The sequence below is a fragment of the Suncus etruscus genome, chromosome 9, assembly GCF_024139225.1.
Source record: "Suncus etruscus isolate mSunEtr1 chromosome 9, mSunEtr1.pri.cur, whole genome shotgun sequence".
Lineage (NCBI taxonomy): Eukaryota > Metazoa > Chordata > Mammalia > Eulipotyphla > Soricidae > Suncus > Suncus etruscus.
The window spans coordinates 63,121,653-63,142,161 of NC_064856.1; the positions used below are offsets into that span (position 1 = coordinate 63,121,653).

The 20,509-nt window shown below is 38.2% G+C and overlaps 1 protein-coding gene and 1 pseudogene across 3 annotated transcripts in view; both read right to left on the minus strand.

Annotated features, from left to right (window-relative positions):
* LOC126018963 (40S ribosomal protein S4, X isoform-like) overlaps nucleotides 1-20,509 on the minus strand; it is a 965,922-nt gene that overhangs the window by 284,524 nt on the left and 660,889 nt on the right. The gene's annotated exons all lie outside the window — the stretch shown is intronic.
* LOC126019554 (uncharacterized) lies at nucleotides 2,262-2,377 on the minus strand (annotated as a pseudogene).

The following is a 20,509-nucleotide window of genomic DNA, read 5'->3' on the forward strand; positions in this document are numbered from 1 at the left end:
AAAATACTTAAAGAAATTATAGATCTAAGTAAGAAGTTGATAACACTCTAAAGCTAGTAAATCTACCACAGTTGCTTTACTCAATCATCTATTCTTAGACACTTAAATTGTTTACAGATATGAGTTATAGTGAATAGTGTTATAATGAATATAGAAGAGCAAGTGTCTTTTTGAAATAGTGTTTTTGGGTACTTGGGATAAGTGCTAAGAAATATAATTGCTGGCTTTTATGAAGTTCAAGTCATTTTATTTTAGAAGTATATATATTATTTTCCATAGAAGTTAAACCAGTCTATATTCCCACCAACAATGGATCTACAATGAAATACTTCTCTGTTGTAGGAAACAAATAAAATTATACAATTTGCTACTTCATTCAATTAGAGTGAAATAAGTCATAAGGATAAAGACAGAGACAGAATGATCTCCCTAGTATGAGTATTTAAATAAAAATAACAGTAAGAAACAAAAAATGGTTAAAGGCAACAAAACTGGAGACCTTACATTGGAGTGGTAGTAGGAGAGATCCTTTAGAACATTGGTGAATATGTTATTAAGACATTATATGAATAAAACCCTATTAGTAACAGTATTATAAATTATGGTTCAAATAAAATATTTTAAATTAATAAAATGTGTATATCAGAGTAGCCCAAAATGATGAACTGCAAATATTTATCACAGTAGAATAAATAAGCAAATTATGGTATACTTATACAAAAGAATACTTGGCAACAATAAAAAAGCAAGAACTACCAATTTTTTCAAGAACATGGGTTAAGTTTTCAAAAATAATGTGGATCACAAAAGCCTAAAACAACAACAAACTCAAAAAAACTCTTATTTCCCATGCAGATAAAACTTATATAAGGCGTTTTATGAAGGTTAGAAGAGGGGTGATTTCAAAGGCATAGTTCTAAAAGTAGACCTAGATAGGGGTTACCTGAGAAACCATCATACTATACATACTTTACTAGATAAAAATCCATAAAAATCCATAAAAATTTTACTCCATAAAATCCTTAATGAATGGAGGGTACCAACAAATAAATGATTGGAAAATAAAATATTTCTAGGAATGAAAGACACAATTAAACCATAGTATGTGGGGTCTAGACCTCTGTACAGCCAAATGAGAATCACTTCCATGCTATTCCACCTATTTTTTTCTTCCCATACTGGAAGAGTCCTGCAGAAGTATTTACTGTTCCTGATTCTAATACTTTAATTTTCATTTTCTGTATATTATGTCAATATTCATCTGGAAACAAAATCATCAAATGGATATTTTGAGCTATGTTAAAAACTCACAATTAGGACCAATAAAAAAAGACCCTAGCCTAGGCTTAGGCCTAGGATCTGTACAAAAACCAAGATCTCCAATCCCAGAGGTCTGACTGTAACAACTGCGACCAAATAGAACTTTTGGAATCATAATTTTAAAAATCTATTCCAGGCTTTGCCTTAGGATCTGTGCAAAAACTGAGACCACCAATTATAAAAGTCTGATTACAACAGCAGCGATGGAACAGAACTTCTAGAACTATAAAGAAAGACTATTCATAGGCTTCGTCCTATCACCTGTGTAAATACCAAGATATTGAGTTAGAGAGGCCTGATCATATCATCCACAACTGAGTAGAAAGATGCCTGGCACCATGAAAAGACCTTGGGGAGAGAAAAAAGAGTGTGTACGGAGCCTTTGTGGTTCTCATGACAGTATGCTTTAAGGCAGGGGTCTCAAACTCAAATTACCTGGGGGCGGCAGGAGGCAAAGTCCGGGTGATCCTTGGGTGCAAAGTCAGTAGTAAGCCTTGAACATTGGGGTGTGTGACCCAAACAACTAAAACAAAACAAAACAAAAAAAGATTCCTCTAGGGCAGGGCCACAAAATGTTGTATGGAGGGCCGTTTGCGGCCCGCGGGCCGCGAGTTTGAGACCCCTGCTTTAAGGGCAGAGAAACCCGAAATCTTGTAGGCCAAGGAAATTCCCTTTCTAACTTCCTCAATACTTACTATACCTTTGTAAAAAAAAAAAGAAAAAAGAAAAAGATGAAGCACAAACCTTTTTCTGTAGTTGCTGGTTGGGGTTTTTTGACTGTTTTTTTTCTTTGTCATTGTTTTTTTGAGAGAGAGTGGGGTGTGTGTGTGTGTGTGTGTGTGTGTGTGTGTGTGTGTGTGTGTGTGTGTATGTGTGTGTGTGTGTGTTTTGTCTTTTATGTAGTTGCTGGCTTTGGTTTTTTGTTTGTTTTTGTGGTTTTTGTATTTTTCTTTTTCTCTTTTTTTCTTTTTTTATCGTCGGATAGATGACCTATTAGATACGTTTCAGATAAGAACAGATACTACACTCGATCTTAACCAAAAGGCCAAGAAGAGATTTTTTTGTATTTTTCTTGTTATTGCTTTGTTGTTTTTTGTTTTGTTACCTTTTTCTTGTTTTTCCCTTCCCTCTTCTAAATTGATATTTATAACACCTAGAAGGACTCCTCCTAGTTTTTGTTTTATTTATTTCTTTCTTTCTTCTTTTCCTTTTTTCTTTTTCTATATCTCCAACAGAACCACATTGCTTGAATCATCTTGTTCAGCCTCATAAATTGAGGGGGAAAATGAATGGTACCAGGTCTAGACACTTGTATAAACATTTTGTGGAAATAAAAAATGATCAGACCTGAACATCAAACCTCAAACATTGCTCAACCCTTTTTAACCTATCTCCCTGGATTCTCATCTCTTCATTTCTTAAAAGTCCTGCTCTACAACTGATTCTTCCAGTTGGAAATAAGGAAATAAGATGAAATAACTCCCTCAATTAATAAGGCAAATGACAATGACAACAATCAAATTGACAAAAGTCAATGACAACAGAATCTATACCTAATCCACAGCAAGCTGTACAAGTGGGGACCAGTTACATTAGTATTCTGGGGGGTAAAGGAGGGAGATATGGGATGCATGCTAGGAACAGGGGTGGAGGGAGGACATCACTGGTGGTGGGAATGTCCCTCATTCATTTTCTCTGTGTACTTTAAATATTACTATGAAAGATTTGTAATTCACTTTGGCCACAATAAAAATTAAAAACAAACAAACAAAAAAAACCCTCACAATTAAGCCAGAGTGGTGGCGCGAGCCATAAGGCATCTGCCTTGCCTGCACTAGCCTAGGATGGACCGCGGTTCGATCCCCCAGCATCCCATGTGATCCCCCAAGCCAGGAGCAATTTCTGAGCACATAGCCAGGAGTAACCCCTGAGTGTCACTGGGTGTGGCTCAAAAACAAACAAACAAACAAACAAACAAAAAACCAAAAACCCTCACAATTACATTTCTTTTGTTCATTCTTTTGTTCATTATATCAGTATAATTCAAACTACTTATAAAGTTAATTATGTTAAGCTCTTCAATTGGCTAACCTCTTGACTAATCAAAATGATCTTTAAATAATATTGATTATTATTTATAATACTCAGGGGCAAGAGAGAGCATATAAGAGTTAAGATGTTTGCCTTGTCTATATCCAACCCTGGTTTGATCCCTAGAGCCACACATAGTACCCCTACATAATACCCCAAGAGTGAGCACTAAGTCGGAAGTAAGTCCTAACCATTGCCAACCAGATGTGAACCAAAATATCCAACCTCAAAAAAAATACTGTCTGGTGCTGAAGAGATAGTTCAAAGGTAGAGCACATCCTTTGGAGGCAGAAAGCCAGGGTTTAATTCTCCCAGTACTGCTAGGAGCAGCACTAAAAACAGAGCTAGAGATAGCTTGAGGACCACTGGGTGAGAGAAAAGAATTTTAAAAATATAATCATAATACTTATAATTTAAAAGCCTTGGACACTGTAATATGAGTTCTCAATTAAAATCACTTCTTCATTGTATCTTTATGGTTTGGTTTTAATGAACTTATGTAGGGAACTTAAACTAATATTTAAAATTCAATTTAGTTTGCCGAATGTTTATTTTTGGAGCAGCACCAGGTGGTGCTCCGGGGTCACTTGTGGTTATCAGGAGGTCATTCAGTGCTGGGGATTTAACCTGGGCCTTTTGCATGCTCAACCCTTTAACCTATCTCCCTGGATTCTCATCTCTTCATTTCTTAAGTCTTGTTCTACAACTGATTCTTCCAGTTGAAAATAAGGAAATAAGATGAAATAACTACCTCAATTAATAAGGCAAAAGTTTTTGAAAATAAAACAAAACAATATCCTTTTCTTATGGATAGAAGATAATGGCTAGAGAGGTAATATAGGAGTTAAGATGCTTGCCTTGCATGCACCCTACTCTGTTCCATCATTGTCACTATACATGGTCCCTTGAACACTGCTAAGAGTAGCATCTGAGTATTGCTAGTTATGGTCTCTAAATAAAATAAAAATAAAACAATATTTTAATGAAAAAATAGGAGATATGTTCCCCCCCCCCCAGAAGTAGAAATATGAAGACACTGGAGTCCTGAAAATAACTCAGTGACTTGAGATGTCTGTCCAGCAATCAGTGAGGCCTCCTGTACCATGAAGATCCTGATATTTCCCAAATTATGATCCCCAGCTGGGTATAAATAAAAAGAAAAGCAGATACTAAAAGAGAATATCCAGTAATAATAGAATACTTGGGCCGAAGAGATAGCATGGAGGTAGAGCATTTGCCTTGCATGCAGAAGGACAGTGGTTTTGTATCCCGGCATCCCATATGGTTCCCCGTGCCTGCTGGGAGCGATTTCTGAGCATAGAGCCAGGAGTAACCCCTGAGCGCTGCTGGGTGTGACCCAAAAACAAAACAAAACAAAAGAATACTCTATATTAAGGTTCATAGCAGTTTGCAAAAAACTTTGCAAATATCACTCCTTTTTTTTTTAAATTTTAAGTAATAATATGCTTTACTCAGTAATCTGATTTGCCTCATTTCATTGCTAACCTACATCATGATATACAATGTGATCAAAATAAAAGTTTTTAACTTTTTACCATCTTATATTGGTTATTATAACAGTAAGAACTATATGTTATGAATTAAAATAAGCATTAAAACATTTTTCAGCATAGCTGATGAAACTAATGAGTACATATCACATTTACTTACTAAATTTAATTTAATTTCAATACTAGAAAAAATGTTCACTCTATTTAAAATTAGAATTCTCTGAAGAATTTCAAATTTCTTCATCTGAGATGGTATTAGCTATTAGGATAGCACTTATTTTAATTCTTACAATAACTCTGCGAGGTAGAAAAGAAAGCTGCTATTATCCATCCCATTTATAAATGATAAGCAAAGGCTACATGATTCTTAGAGACTTGCCCATGAGTACTGTGTAATTATAACTTCAGTGAATCAAGTTCAGTAGCTGACTAGTTTAAAGTTACATTCTCTAGGTAACTGGTCAGAGTTTTCTGATTTATGGTATAATGATTTCTAAGAAATATTTGTAAGTTTTTGTGAAACTTAGAATACAACATGAATGTTAGTTAACTCCCTTAATGAAATTAAAGTTGATTTGGGGAGAAAGAACAAATCACCTTGAAGTTCTCAAGGGCCACTCTCTGGAGTTTATAGGGCATAGAACCTTATAATGACAAGGATTGAATACAAGTTTCTTGCTTTCAAGGCATCAACTCCAGACCTTTGAACTATCAACCTGGCCCCAAAGTTCATTTTTTTGGAAAGGATGCAATTGGGGCTACACATGGGAATGCTCATGGGCAATTCCTGGCTCTGTGATCTAGAGTTACTTTGGTGTTGCTTAGGGGACCATACATGTTGCCAATAATAACCAGAGTTGGCCACATACAAGGCAAGTGCCTTAACTTTTATACTATTTCTCCAGGTTTTATTTTTGAACAGGGAGCATTAAATTAAATGAGTACAAATTACAATGTGATTTCCTAATCCTGGTGATTTCTTAATCCTAAAACATGTATTTATAATGATTTCTGCCTAGTGTCTGGCATACAGTAAGTATTCAATGATTAGTTATTGGTATAGTTCCCTGCCCCCCCATATTTTTCCACATTTGTGAAACTTGGCTTTATCATCTATGAAATTAGAATAATGCACAGACTGGTAATTTTCCAAGTGTATGTATTAAATGAATCGCATCATTATCAGCTGAGTGCTTGTTACAAAACTCTTGGGCTCTTCTCCAAATCATTAAACCAAAAACTCCAGGAATGGAGTTTAGGAATCTATGTTTCAATCAGTTGTGATATCCCAATCCAAGATAGTTCTTGATGGTCTCCATCTCTGGAATTCATACCCAGGAGTAATTATATATCTTTTTGGACCAGAATTGGTCTGTCTGATGGACAAAATATATCAGAGTGATAGTACCTGTCTCCTATTTATATTCTAAAATGCTTTACTGCATTTGGTTAGCTTATTGATTTTTCTTGAATTGTTGCAATTGGGAAGGCCAGCTTCCAGATCTTTAGGACATTCAGACAGTTTTGTAGAGAAACCACTTGGCAAAAAAGAACCTGATCCATAGTCTTACAAATGATCCATTTTGGAAGCATATATTATCCCTGTCCCAGTTCATCTTCAAGTAACTACAGTTCTACTTGGGATTATGATGGTAGTCTCAACTGAGACCCTAAACTAGAACCACTCTTTGAAGTCACTTCAGCAAATATGTGAGATCATAACTGTTTATTGCTCTAAGTTGTTAAGTTTGGGGATCATTTGTTACACAGTAGATGATGAAGACAATTGTTTCCCAGGTGATTCTGATATAATTAAGTATGAGCACTGCTAGACTAGATTACTTTTAAGCTTTGTTCCCTTAAATTTTGAAATTTGGGGTCAATTATGGGTATTAAACATCAAGCCAAAAAGTTTTAATTCCTTACTTTTATATCCAAGAGAATCATCTGGTGGTACTAGTGATGGGCTGGTCATTGTAATGTCAGAGAAGCAGAAAGAGAAAGGCAGCTGAGAGAAGTTACAGTTTAGAGCCTGTGGATCCACTGCTTGTGGATCCCAAGGAAAACATGACTCTATTGGAAAAATACAGAGAGCCAAAGCCTACAAAATTTAACATTCAATGGTAGGTCCATGGACTTATTTTCCAAATTAAGGGAAAGTAGAGTCAATACAAGTGGAACAGAAAGGACCCAAAGCCCCACTCAGACAGACTTTTGCCCCTCACAGATAATTCTCTTGAGGCCAGAGAGATAGTATAGGAGGGAAAACACTTGCCTCAAAAGCAGCCAAATCAAGCTGCAAGCTTGGCTCAAATCCCTAAAACTACATATGGTCCCCTAAGCAATACCAGAGGTCACTCCTGAGCATAGAATCAAGAATAGCTCCTATGAACTTCCCAAGTGTCACCCAGTATCTTTCTTGCCTCTCCCATAAGTAAAAAAAAAAATTTAAAGCCTTTGTTTAAGAAAATTCAGTCTTCTCTTCATCGTTCTCATCTAGATAGGAAAATTATTTGGCAGAGGATTGTCTTAAAGATTGTCTTAAAGAACCTGCCATAAAACAGATTTTCATGGAGCCTTATTTATGCCTGGAAATGCATATAAAGAGGCTGTACTTGTATGAGTCCATTCCATGTCATCTGTGCTTTTGATTTGTTAGAAGCAGATTTGTTAGGCCTAAATGCCAATTGAGTCCACACCGGTTTCAGGGAGTTGGTGAGTTAGTTTATAAGGCAAAGAGTAGATACTTGAGTTATATGATTTAGCTGAAGTGTATAGCTCAAAGATGGCACATTCCAGTCTCAGGCATAGAGAATTCTGGCACCCTCCCTTCTACCATCCCCATCAGGGAACAGAAAAATCCTGGATATACAAACCCCAGAGTACTGAAGGCAGCAGAGGGTTTTCCACAGACACATCAGGGAGTAGGGATTTGGGAAGGATGGGGTGAGAACACAACAGAAACAACAGTGACTGCTGATTTGAGCCTGCAAAGTCCAGGGCATTTTTAGGTTTCCATTCCCTGCCTCCAAGTGCAAACCAAGACAAAGGAACAACTCTTCTAACCAACTATAGCCTCTTCACTGGTTGTCCTTGTTCCTGAACACAGCCCCTGTACCCCACCCCCATTGGACATTACAAAAACTAAAAATAATAATTGTAGGCCCCAATGACCTCCTTTTCTTTCACAAACTGTGAAAGGTTGAAGTATGAGTCAATGCCCCCCAATTGATCATTCATCAAACCTTCCACTCACTACTTGTCTCACAGCTGCCCCCCTTGACAGGCCTTTGCCATTTTTCCTGCCACAACTCTATTGTTTGGGAAAATATTCTCATTTGGTTTCATGACTGTTGAAACTTGTCTGTAAAATGATGAGCCATTTGCAGCAGTGCCACAGCTGAGGGAATTAGTCGCTATTAAAACCATGTTCAAACCAGGGCGTTGCCAAGACACTGCCATCTGGGGGAGCAGCCTGCAGGTTTGGCTCCCTAACAAAGACTTGAGATGGCAGGATCTCCACAGGGTTTCAAAATCACCATGGTCAGTCAGACAGTTGGAAGTGAGAAGTCGTTGCGAGACTAGCCCAGACCCTTTGTGAGTAAAACCTCCTGCGTTTTAAAATCTGCTCATTGCCAAGTACCAGATGTGGCGTGAAGAATATGGGTCAAGTAGGGCAGTTTTTCAGAGGGGGAGCCAGATGAGAAGGAAGGTGGCGAATGAACCATTTCTCACTTTCTCCATCCTATGCCACTGTTCATAAACCCTTCACACTTATCCAAATAGCAATTAATACACAAGCCAGCATGTCCCCACTTGCATCTGAAAATTGTAAATGGTTTGAAAGCCAGTCGTGTGTGAATGGTAGAGTGACGTGGGTGACACGTCCTGGCAGGACATGCCCACACTTTTCATTTTTGTCAAGTCTGGATCAGCCTAAAGAAGGGACCGTCGGCATGAACACTGCAGACAGCCAGGGACTCCCCAGCTCTCTTCTTGTAAGATCTTAGCACTGGTCCTCAGCAGCAGCCTGATGCTTCCAGGGGATCTTTGGTCTTGCAATTTTAGGTGCCACCCAGGCTTAGCTCCCCATGTAGTGGGAGTGGGAAAGCCAGACAACTGGGATGGTTGAGGTCATAAAAGCTCTGGAGCGTTTTCCCTGGTAGGTCTCTTTCACACTTTATTTTTACTGCCGCATATTCTAAATAAATTTTGCAGCTCGGTACCCATTTGCACACTTTTAAGTTGATATTTTTTATGCATTTCATGATTTCTTAAGTAACTGCAACAAGGTAGTTTGTCATGTCAATATTAATATTTTAAATGAAGCTGATACATACTTATTTTTCATCTATCTAATGGGATGCAAATATCATAAACCTTAATTCCCACCACCTTCTCAGAATCAACACAAATATTTTTTAGATGTCTACTAGTTAGCATTGCAAGTTGGAGGATTATGTTGTTGTTTGGAGTCATACCCAGCAGTGTTCAGGGCTTACTTCTGGTGATATGCTCGGGGCTCATTTCCAGTGATGTGCTCAGCGGAGCATATATGGTACTCCGGATTGAACTGGGGATGGCCACTTATATGGCAAGTACCTTACCATGCTATCTTTTTGGTCCTGTGTCTTTCTTCTTAATTTTCAATTATTCCATTTCACATGCCCTAATTTGGTATCATTTGTTGTTTTAACTTACAATACTTATTGATTAATAGATTTTCTACAATCAAGCTAAATAGATAATTTGAAGATTTAATTTAAACAATGATCTCTTTGTAAAAGCAAGTTTGAAAATTCTGAGTGCTTAGAAATATAGAAAACACCCTTATATTTCACATTATCTTTACTTTAATAAAAGTAATATTGAGGCCAGAGATATAGTAGTGTATAAGGCACTTGCCTTGCACATGGCTGATCCAGTATGTTCTCCTGTATCACCACTTAAATCCCTGAACCATCACGAATGAGCCCTGAGTACAGAGCCAGAAGTAAACCCTGGGCACTGCAGGGTTTGACCCTCCCCCACAAAAACCAAAATGTAATATTGGTTTGGAAATGAAAATGAGATTTATTACCTTCTTTTCTTGAATGGATGACCTCTTTTTATACTGTTCTTTCTACCATGACCCCACTCACATATTCTGCTTATTTGCATGGTTGCCTTTCCTGCTCAACTGTCAATGAGCTCATTGAAAGGAGGATTGACTCATCTTGGCATTTCCAAAGCCTCGCACATTCTAGCTAATTTTTAGCTGGATAAAAGAGTAAACAAATAAAAGAAAGAGGTGGAGAAGAATCTGGATTTCACTCCTCCACTTAGTAATGCCATATGAGGTAAGTTAATTATGGAGAAGACACACACTCAACTTTTTCCTCCATTAAACTTTTCCCCCATTACATCCCTTAGCCATAGGAAAACTCGTAATATAAAAGAAACACTCATGTGATATTAAATTGTAACTCCTCTTTCTTGGAATAAGAGAATGTCTCACCTTTGATCATATTTGAGTATCATTATGAATTGAATTGGTATTATTATTATTATCTATCTGAAAGTCATATTTCAAAGATAATGCTATTTCTAAACATCAGGCTGTTTCTTACACTTTTAGAGAATTGTCAGTCTCTCACAATTAATCAGGCATCTTTTTTCCTGTAGTCCAGTAACCAATCTTTTGTGGCCAGTTTCCTGCTGACCTCTCTTTGCCATACAAGAAGAATTTTTTTCCTCCTACAGATTTTTTTTACCTTTGATTCCCCTTTCCAGTCTTTCCCCCTCCTAATTCTGCTAGCAATTCACTCCTCCCTATACCACCCCAATATTTTTTCTTCCTCATTTCTTCTTTCAACAAACAGAAGAGACCAGAAGTCAGTGGGATTAAAATGTTCAAATTCCCTCCACTTTGTAGAAATTATTTACCCACTTATTGCCTTAATTATCTATTCATCTTCTCAGCAGCAGCCCTGAGATTATTCATATTGTGGTCTTCAGACCAGCACTACCTTTAAGGCCTCCCCATAAAGCTCATCTCCTGAGTTCATTTTAGGAATGTCAGTCTCACCTTTGAGAAGCCCAAAGGCAACTTCAACCCATTGGGTAACCCTCTGGCATCATGTTTTAATTTTATGTGATTTCTGTGATTCTTTTCTCAATTATGAAAAATCATATATAAACATTCTGGGAAACACAGGAAAGTATCTAGAAGAAAATAATTATCTAGAAAAATAATCCCACTTTACATAGTAGTTCCTAATATATGAAACCATATGAATGCATGCACAGAGTATATCAGATTTTATTTTTGATATTTCACAAACATGTTTGGTTTTTTTTTTTTTTTTTTTTTTTTTTTGGTCTCCTAAGTGGTTTTCAGGCTTCCTAGGGTTCCTGCCTAGAGACAATCAATCAACCTGGCCAGCAGTTCAATCAGTACAAGGGTCAGAGGATATGCTGTTGCTTGGGTCCTTCTGGACCATGCCAGATCTGCTTAGGGGTCCCATGTGGTGGAACACCAAGTAGTTTGAGGGATCCTAGAATCAGCCATATGGAAGGCAAGCAAGCACCTTAACCCCAGAACTGGCCCCTGTTGGAAATATTTGCTCTACGATGCCCATAAATGTTTCTTGAGACTGCCAGGAGTGGTCCCCAAGCAAAAACCATGAGTAAACGCTGAGCACAAACATGTGTGATCCAACACCCCCCCCAAATTAAGTAAATGTATGAATATCTTAAACTAGTATATAATGTCAAATTATCATCTAAAACCTTATTGTAATATATAATATATGTAATATATGAGAATTTTTATTGTACCAAAACTTTGACCTGACTTAAATCATGTGTAAGTACATGATGACAGAGATCTTTTGTTTGGTTGTTTTTGAGTCATACCTGGCAGTGCTCAGGGGTTACTACTGGCTCTATGCTCAGAAATCGTTCCTGGCAGGCTAAGGGGACCACATGGGATGCCAGGATTTGAACCACCGTCCTTCTATATGCAACACAAATGCCTTACCTCCATGCTCTCTCTCCGGCCCCAGATGACAGAGATTTATAATGGAAATTATATAGATAACCCTTTTGGAATCCTGAAGTAATCTAATTGTGAGGTCTTTCTGGAATGATTTATTAAACAATAATGAATAGCTATGGCTATAAGTAAATCTCACTCAGTGATACAGCAAATATTTTTCTTTGCAACTTCATAAATTCTTCCAAACATCTCTCTTTCAAAAGATGGCCTGCCTTCCCAGAAAGTTCAGTCAGGTCATTTTGCCCTCTCAGAGCTCTCTACTTCCAACCCAATGGAAAAGGAAGAGTGACCAAGAGCAAGCATAGCCATTTTTTTGCATAACACTATGAAGTCATATTTCAGGATTGTGATGTCACAATGTGTTTTACGATGCATCACCACTATGAGGTCATAATCCATGGTAGCGACATCACAATGAACATTATGATGTGCAGCCACCATAAGGGCATAATTCATGGTAGTGACATCACAATGGACATTATAACGTGCAGCCACCATAAGGTCATAATTCATGGTTGTGGCATCACAGTCAACATTATGATGTGCACCACTTTAAGGTCATAATTCATGGTTATAATGTCACAATTTGCATTATGATGTGATCCACTATTACATCACAATTCATTTCCAAAGAGAAAAATTGTCCAAAAATACCATTTTTCTGTGATTTTCCTTTCTTTCTCCTGTTTTCTTCTTTGTTCAATTGCTCAGATCTTTATGAGTGTGAAGAGGAAATTCCAAGAAAGTGTCCTTGGATGAGTATGCCATTTTTGATAGAATATACAACCCCCATAATTTTCTCCTCTTTTCATTCTCATCTCCATCTCCTCTTATCAGCCTTATCTCCATCTGCATCATCACATGCATTGGTTGAGAATGAAGACAGGATTTTTTTTCTCCAACTGAAAAGAAAGTCATCTCTTGTCAGACTGGAATGCACTCAGAATGGGAATGCCCAACAGTGAAAAGACCCTTTCACCAGAATCCCTGAAAGTTGGCATTCCTTTGGCCTTGACTGACAGGAGTCTCCATACACCAGAAGGTAATGCCTTCTCCCTGGCATTGTTATTTGGCACTGATGCAAAGTCTAAAGAATCAAGCCTCAAAGGATTGAAAGTGTTCTGTTGAGTGGAAGCCTGCACTGACCACATGATAGGTATCATTTATTTGTGTCCATCAGCCCTCTCTCACTCTACATTCATAATCCTGATTCTTAATAATTCTTTTTTTTTTTCCATTGAGACCAATGTGAATTACAAGTCTTTCACAATTGTATTTCAGGTACATAGTGATAGTGAATTAGGGCCATCCCCACCACCAGTGTTGACCTTTCTCACCATAGTTCTCAGCTTGCATCCCATACCTCCACCCTTAGCCCCCTGGACTATTAGTGTAACATATCCATTTTGTTTAGCTTGTTATAGTTTAGGTCTCTTGATTCTATTGTCGTTGACTTTGGTTTGGGTATTTAGGTCTGACCATTTTTTATTTCCACTCAGTGCTCCTGAGATCACTTGGTGCCTGGGTCCCATCCACTTTTTTTTTTCTCTCAATTTGTAGGAAGACAGAAATATGAGGCAGAACAAGATGATTCATGTTCTATGGAAGAACCTGATGCATCTTAACCTGAGGCTTCACCTTGAACCAGTGTTACAAAAAATAGAAAAGGGGAAAAAAAAAAGGTGTGGATCACTCCCTTAGCATTTACTACCACTCTATACCTCAGGCTCCAAAGATAAACAGTGCAACATTTCCCAGAAGGGGTACAGGGAAGTTGCAACACCTCATAACTATTAATCTCGGAATGGATGTAGCAGATCTTCCTCCTTCCTTCTCCTAGAGCAGACAGGCTGGCTTTCATAACCTCATTATGAGTAACAAATAGCTACTACCCAGCAGGATGAGGCTCTCGCTTATGGTGATTTTTCTGGATGAAGCTGAGAAGGACCTAAAGAATGGTTAGAACTAAAGAGCAATGAGCACAGTTGGAGCACTAAACGCATTGACAACTACTGTGACAATGATAGTGAGAAAGAGCAGTAGAATGCCTGACCTGAAGATAGGTAGAGGTGGGATTGGGAGGAGAGAAATTGGGACATTGGTGATGTACATTTATGACTGAAGCCCAACTACAAGCATTTCTATAACCACAGTGTTTAAATTAAAAAATGATTAAAGGAAAAAAAGAATGGGAAGAACTTTTTACGTAAAATATGATATGTCAATTTAAAAAGATTGGAAAAAGAAAGGATAAAGCTTCTTCTATCACCATAGAAGGCTGTATGACTCTAAGACACTTTCTCTTTTGGGGTTTTCCAAGCAAGCTCAGGAAGCCCAAGTAGCCCTACCTCATGAACCAACCACACCACCAGTTCAGAAACTACTTTTGTGTGTATTTGCTTCTATAAAATGATGAAGTTCAAATTCAAACCAACAGTCTTTCATAAAGAACACTAAACTAAGAATTGTTCTTTCAGTACACTCAAGAAGGTTTATTTTAGAAAGAACTTTTTGTTTTGTTTTAAACTAAATTTGTTTCCTGCCATTTAACTAGGATTTAGTTTGGGGGGAACAAATAATTCTTTTTTTTTTCTTTTTGGTTTTTTTTTGGGGGGCCACACCGAGAATTGCTCAGGGGTTACTCCTGGCTGTCTGCTCAGAAATAGCTCCTGGCAGGCACAGGGGACCATATGGGACACCGGGATTCGAACCAACCACCTTTGGTCCTGGATTGGCTGCTTGCAAGGCAAACGCCGCTGTGCTATCTCTCCGGGCCCGAAAAATAATTCTTATTTCAAATCAAAACACCCCAAATGAAGATAGAGTAACAATGAATGGTGAGCTCTTTAAAAGGGTACTAGCAATTAGGCCCACTTTTAAGATACAGTATTTGAATACTGGAATTAGAAAGTTAAATAGAACTGTGATACAAATTTTATTTGATTCCAGAACCAAATATTTGATATGATGCCATATAAAAAACATGTGGTGTAATACAATATTACAGCAGTGAAAATAGTGCAGTGGAGAAAGACCCTAGATTAACTCTAGGACATGGAATTATGAGTCTTCATAGTTTTAGAATTTTATGTTGTGTGCATGTATTCCTTTAATAGTCCAAAATGAATGAAAATAGGATTTACCAAACTCAATCTCCAATAATTTCTCAAAGCTGTTGAGAATAGTTTGGTTTCATTCTATCATTGATATTTAACGTTAATACATTATTCTAATACTGCAACTTGATTTTGTTTAACAGTCTGGTAAGTTTGAGAGTTTTATATTTACATTTGCATTTATATTCAGTAAAGGTCTAAGGCTTTTAGTGCATTAACTGCTAAAAAGCCAAGAGTTCTCCAATTCCTTCTTGCTCAGTTTATTTATCATATTTAAGAGTGTTTTGTGAGCTGGAGAGATGGGATGGTAGGCAGTGTACTTACCATACACCCAGTCAATCTCGGATCAATCTCCAGCATCACATCTAGTTCCCTAAGCACTAATAGAAGTGATTCCTAAGCAGAGTTTCAAGGATAAGGCTGAGTACCACTTAATATGACCCAAAAAGAAACACACAAATTTTTTAATTTATTTTTATTACATATAATCTTATTAATTGAAACAGGATCCAAATTCATTTAGATAAATTTCAATACTTTATTACTCTTTATGGTGTTTCCTAACTTTCTTAATTTTAAAATAGATACAAGAGGGGCCGGGCGGTGGCGCTCGAGGTAAGGTGCCTGCCTTACCTGCGCTAGCCTAGGAGACGGACCGCGGTTCGATCCCCCGGCGCCCCATATGGTCCCCCAAGCCAGGAGCGACTTCTGAGCGCATAGCCAGGAGTAACCCCTGAGCGTCACCGGGTGTGGCCCAAAAACCAAAAAAAAAAAAAAAATAAAATAAAATAAAATAAAATAGATACAAGAATATATGATCATTTTTAACTTTCTTTTACTTTGCATTTTTTAATTTTTTCCTTGATTTTTAACTTTCTGAAGATGTATAGAGTAGGGATTTATGTGGAGCCTTATGTAAATCATTTGCTACATCATGGGCTAATTTAAATATTAGCGTCCTTTCTGTATGATAATTTAATGGAAATGAAGTATTTTAAGATATCACACAGTGGATACATATTTTTAGTTTTTTTCTTAAAAGATTAAAAAAGAGGGATCGGAGAGATAGCATGGAGGTAAGGTGTTTGCCTTGTATGCAGAAGGATGGTGGTTCGAATCCCGGCATCCTGTATGGTCCCCTGAGCCTACCAGGAGTGATTTCTGAGTGCAGAGCCAGGAGTAACCCCTGAGCACTACTGGGCGTTACCCAAACATCACACATACACAAAAAATAAAATAAAAAATTAAAATAAAAAAGAATCAGAGCTCACAGTGATAGCACAGCGGTAGGGCATTTGCCTTGACGCTGCTTACCCAGGACGGATTCAGGTTCAATTCCCAGCATCTCATGTGGTCCCCCAAGCCTGCCAGGAGTAACTTCTGAGCCTAGAGTTAGTAGTAACACTTGAGTGCTACCGGTTGTGGCCCAAAAACAAACAAACAAAAACAAAAACACACAATAATTAAAGAAGAGAGCTTTTAATGAGTTTTTGAAATCCACTTTTCCCCTTTATTATTATTATTTTTTTTTACCAACTCAATATGCTTATAAATAAAAGTAATCGCATACTGTCTTCATTTATTGAACACAACTGTGGAGTATCTCCTTATGTGAAGACTTGCATTAATTCTAGGGGCAGAACATGAGCCCTGAGGCCCCAAATGTAGAATAGAACAGGAAGATAAAGAAATCTATTTGGGTCCTAGCAGGTTGCGACTCCAGACTTCAGGGTTCTAAGCCTGAAGTTTAATGATCAAATGTAACAAAATGAGCTACCCCAATTCTTCCTACTACTTGGAATGCTTTTAGATCAAGATTTCCCTCCTGTTTCTTCTTCAGACTCACTCCAAGGATGCTTAAGGGCTTCCCAACATGAGTTCTCTTTTTTCTCGGCATCCACCTCTACCTTCTCTTTCCATCTCCGGCTGTTATCTGTGTCTAGGCCACTGGAAACCCATGACCAATTCCACAGCACCTTGTCACCAAGAATTTTGAATTAATACTGTGAAAGGAAGAGAGGAGAATTTACTAAGAACTGTATGGAAAACCTGCTTTTCTAAAGACCAGGGCACAAACCTTTCTTTTCCCAGAATGTTTCCTCTCTGACAGTGGAGAAACTCCAGAAGGGAAAGTAATCCCATTTTATTTGACTAAATAAATGCATTGAACTAAAGGCTTGCAATTAAGTACTCAATTTTATTAAGGCCTAGATATAGGGCTAATTTTCTTATTGTTTAGATCTGGAGAAAGGAAGGTGAAATGTGCCTCCTATTTGGATCTTTCCTCATGGTGCGTGTGGAGTTATCCATTCACTTCCTGATGACCCTTGCACATGATGTCTGTGAGATATACAGACTTCTGGCTGAATCAATCAGATCCCAATGTGAGCTGACATTGGGTTTTGGCTAAGAAGTAAGTCACACTTAAGTGGATGATTTCTGATTTATGTAATTAAATATAAATAAGTAGATAGCACAGCAGCATTTGCCTTGCAAGCAGCCGATCCAGTACCAAAGGTGGTTGGTTCGAATCCCGGTGTCCCATATGGTCCCCCGTGCCTGCCAGGAGCTATTTCTGAGCAGACAGCCAGGAGTAACCCCTGAGCACCGCCAGGTGTGGCCCAAAAACCAAAAAAAAAAAAAAAGTTAACACACTTGTATTGATTTGTCAGGTTGTTACAGCAGAGTATACCATAGATGGGTGACATTAAAACAACTGAATTATATTAACTCACAAAAGCTGAAATCTAAAAGCCTAAGATTAAGTTGTTCATAGGGTTGGTTCCTTCTGAGGGTTGAGGACAATGTACTCCCAGCCTCTTCATGGAGTCTTTGGCATTCCCAGAAATGTAGTACTCATGTTTCTGTCTTCACCTTCATACACATTGCACTCTCTCCTTTTTATTGACTCCAAATTTCTCCTTTATCTAAGGATATCAATCATAACATATTAATGCTTATCTTAATTGCCTCATTTTTGCTGAATTTCCACTATAAAAACTTGAAGTATGGGCCAGAATGATAGCGCAGTCATAAGGCATTTGTCTTGCATGCAGCTAACCCAGGACAGACCTGGGTTTGATCCCTGGTGTCCCATATGGTCCCTCAAGCCAGGAGCAATTTCTGAGCACATAGCCATGAGTAACCCCAGAGCATCACCGGGCATGGCCCAAACCCCCTACCCCCAAAAAGTCAAACTTGAAGTAAAGACACATGCTGAGCTACTAAAGACTAAAATTTTATCATCTTATACATTTTGAAGGGGTACAATTCAAATCATATCATGGTCGGTCCCCACACCAAGAATCTATATTAACAAAGAAGACAATGAACCAGGATATAAGGAGATAGCTCAAATGGCTGGAGCACATGCTTTGCATGGAGGATACTTGGGCAAAATACTTAGCACCACAGAGTCTCCCAAGAACCGCTTACAGTTACCCCTGAACATTGATCTCTATCACTGCTTGTGTTCTTCCATCCACTCCTAACACATCATCAGTCAGTTCTTTTTTAGATAAGGATTGTGGATAGATGTTTTAGAAAAATAAATCTTAATTTAAAATGTTTAAAGAGGAGGCTGGAGAGATAGCATGGATGTAGGGCGTTTGCCTTGCATGCAGAAGGACGGTGGTTGGAATCCCGGCATCTCATATGGTTCCCCGAGCCTGTCAGGAGTAATTTCTGAGTGTAGAGCCAGTAGTAACTCCTGAGCGCTGTCAGGTATGACCCAAAAACCAATATATATACATATATATATACACACACATATATACATATATATACATATATATATACACACATATATATATACATATATATAAAGATGTTTGCCTTGCCCTTTGCTCAGTGCCTAGTACCATATATAATCCCCTAAACATCATCAGGAGTAATTTTTGAGCACAGTTTGCTTTGGTTCACAATCCCCTCTCCCCAAAAATGAGGCTTTGAATAACTAATTTATTGAAGGTGTCAAGGTCGAAGGCATAACTCCGAAGAGCAAAGGGTTTTCTGGAGACCAGGTTTAATAGGGGATCAGGCAAGGTAGGGAAGCCAGGGGCTTACAGCCAACCTTAAGGCTGATAGAGGGAGAAAGAAAGAGTTAAGGTTGGGACCAAGGCTGGGAATCAGCCAAAAAGAGTACCAGAGAAAAGGGAAGAACAGGAGAAGCAATGGGGCTATAGAAATGGTGAGTCTAACCAGCAGTTTTTACAGTAGTCCGGCAGCAGTCATCCAGCGAAAGCGGTTCAGGAGAAGCAGCCAGCTTCCACATTCAAGGTGGGGGCTTATATATCCAGTGGGCCTAAACAACAGTTACAAGGGTTCCTCCTAACTAATTTCTCAGCCCTTAGAGGGACAGACACCTCTTATGGCTGACCAGAGGCCTTAGAAGTCTGTGTAATCAAAGAGAGGGTGCCAGTGAGATGTTATGTGAATCCATGAGAATTACATGTACACAATCACTAAGAAATATTGAAATTAAGTTTCAAAAAGGTACAACTTTATCCACATGTTTTTGTATTTTAGTGATGTATTCTTTTGCATTAATTTTTTTACAATTGAAAAATCAGAAATTGGCTCAAAACAAAGAAAGAGAGAGATATCTAAAAGATGCACTAGAAAAATAGCTCAAAGACAGGAATGCAAGCTTTGCATGCTGGAGACTCAGGTTCAATCCTTAGAGATGATTTGTCAACTCAGCACTATCAGGGGTGACCCTGAGCACTGAGCCATAAGTGACCCTGATCATTGCTAAGCATGTCCTTTCCCCAAAAAAGACTTACTAGATTCAGTAATCTTTCTGTTTGCTTGGTTGCTTTTATTTGTTATTTGTTTGTTTTTGGGCCACACCCAGCAGCGTTAAGGGGTTACTCCTGGCTCTATGCTCAGAAATTGTCCCTGGCAGGCAGGGGGGAGCTATCTCTCCGGCCCCCAGTTTGGTTTTTTTTTTTTGTCTTTTTTTTTTGTTTTTGTTTTTTTTTGGTTTTTGGGCCACACCCGGCCGGCGGTGCTCAGGGGTTGCTCCTGGCTGTCTGCTCAGAAATAACTCCTGGCAGGCACGGGGGACCATATGGGACACCGGGATTCGAACCAACCACCTTTGGTCCTGGATTGGCTGCTTGCAAGGCAAACGCCGCTGTGCTATCTCTCCAGGCCCTGTTTGTTTTTTTTAATATCAAATTATTTCGGTAGTTTTTCTTAGCAGAAATAAATTTAGATTAAGTTATCCTATTTTTTTTTTTTTTTACTTCTCAAAGAAGGAAAATCAACCAAATTTCACAATGCTCTATTTAGGAAGCTGTTAAAAACATAAATGGTTTTGAAATTAGGTGAGGCACTCAATCTGCAAGAACAAAAATATACATTTAGAGGATAAAGTCATCCATTTAGAGGGTAAAGTCAGATGGACCTGAGAGTTAGTACAGTGGATA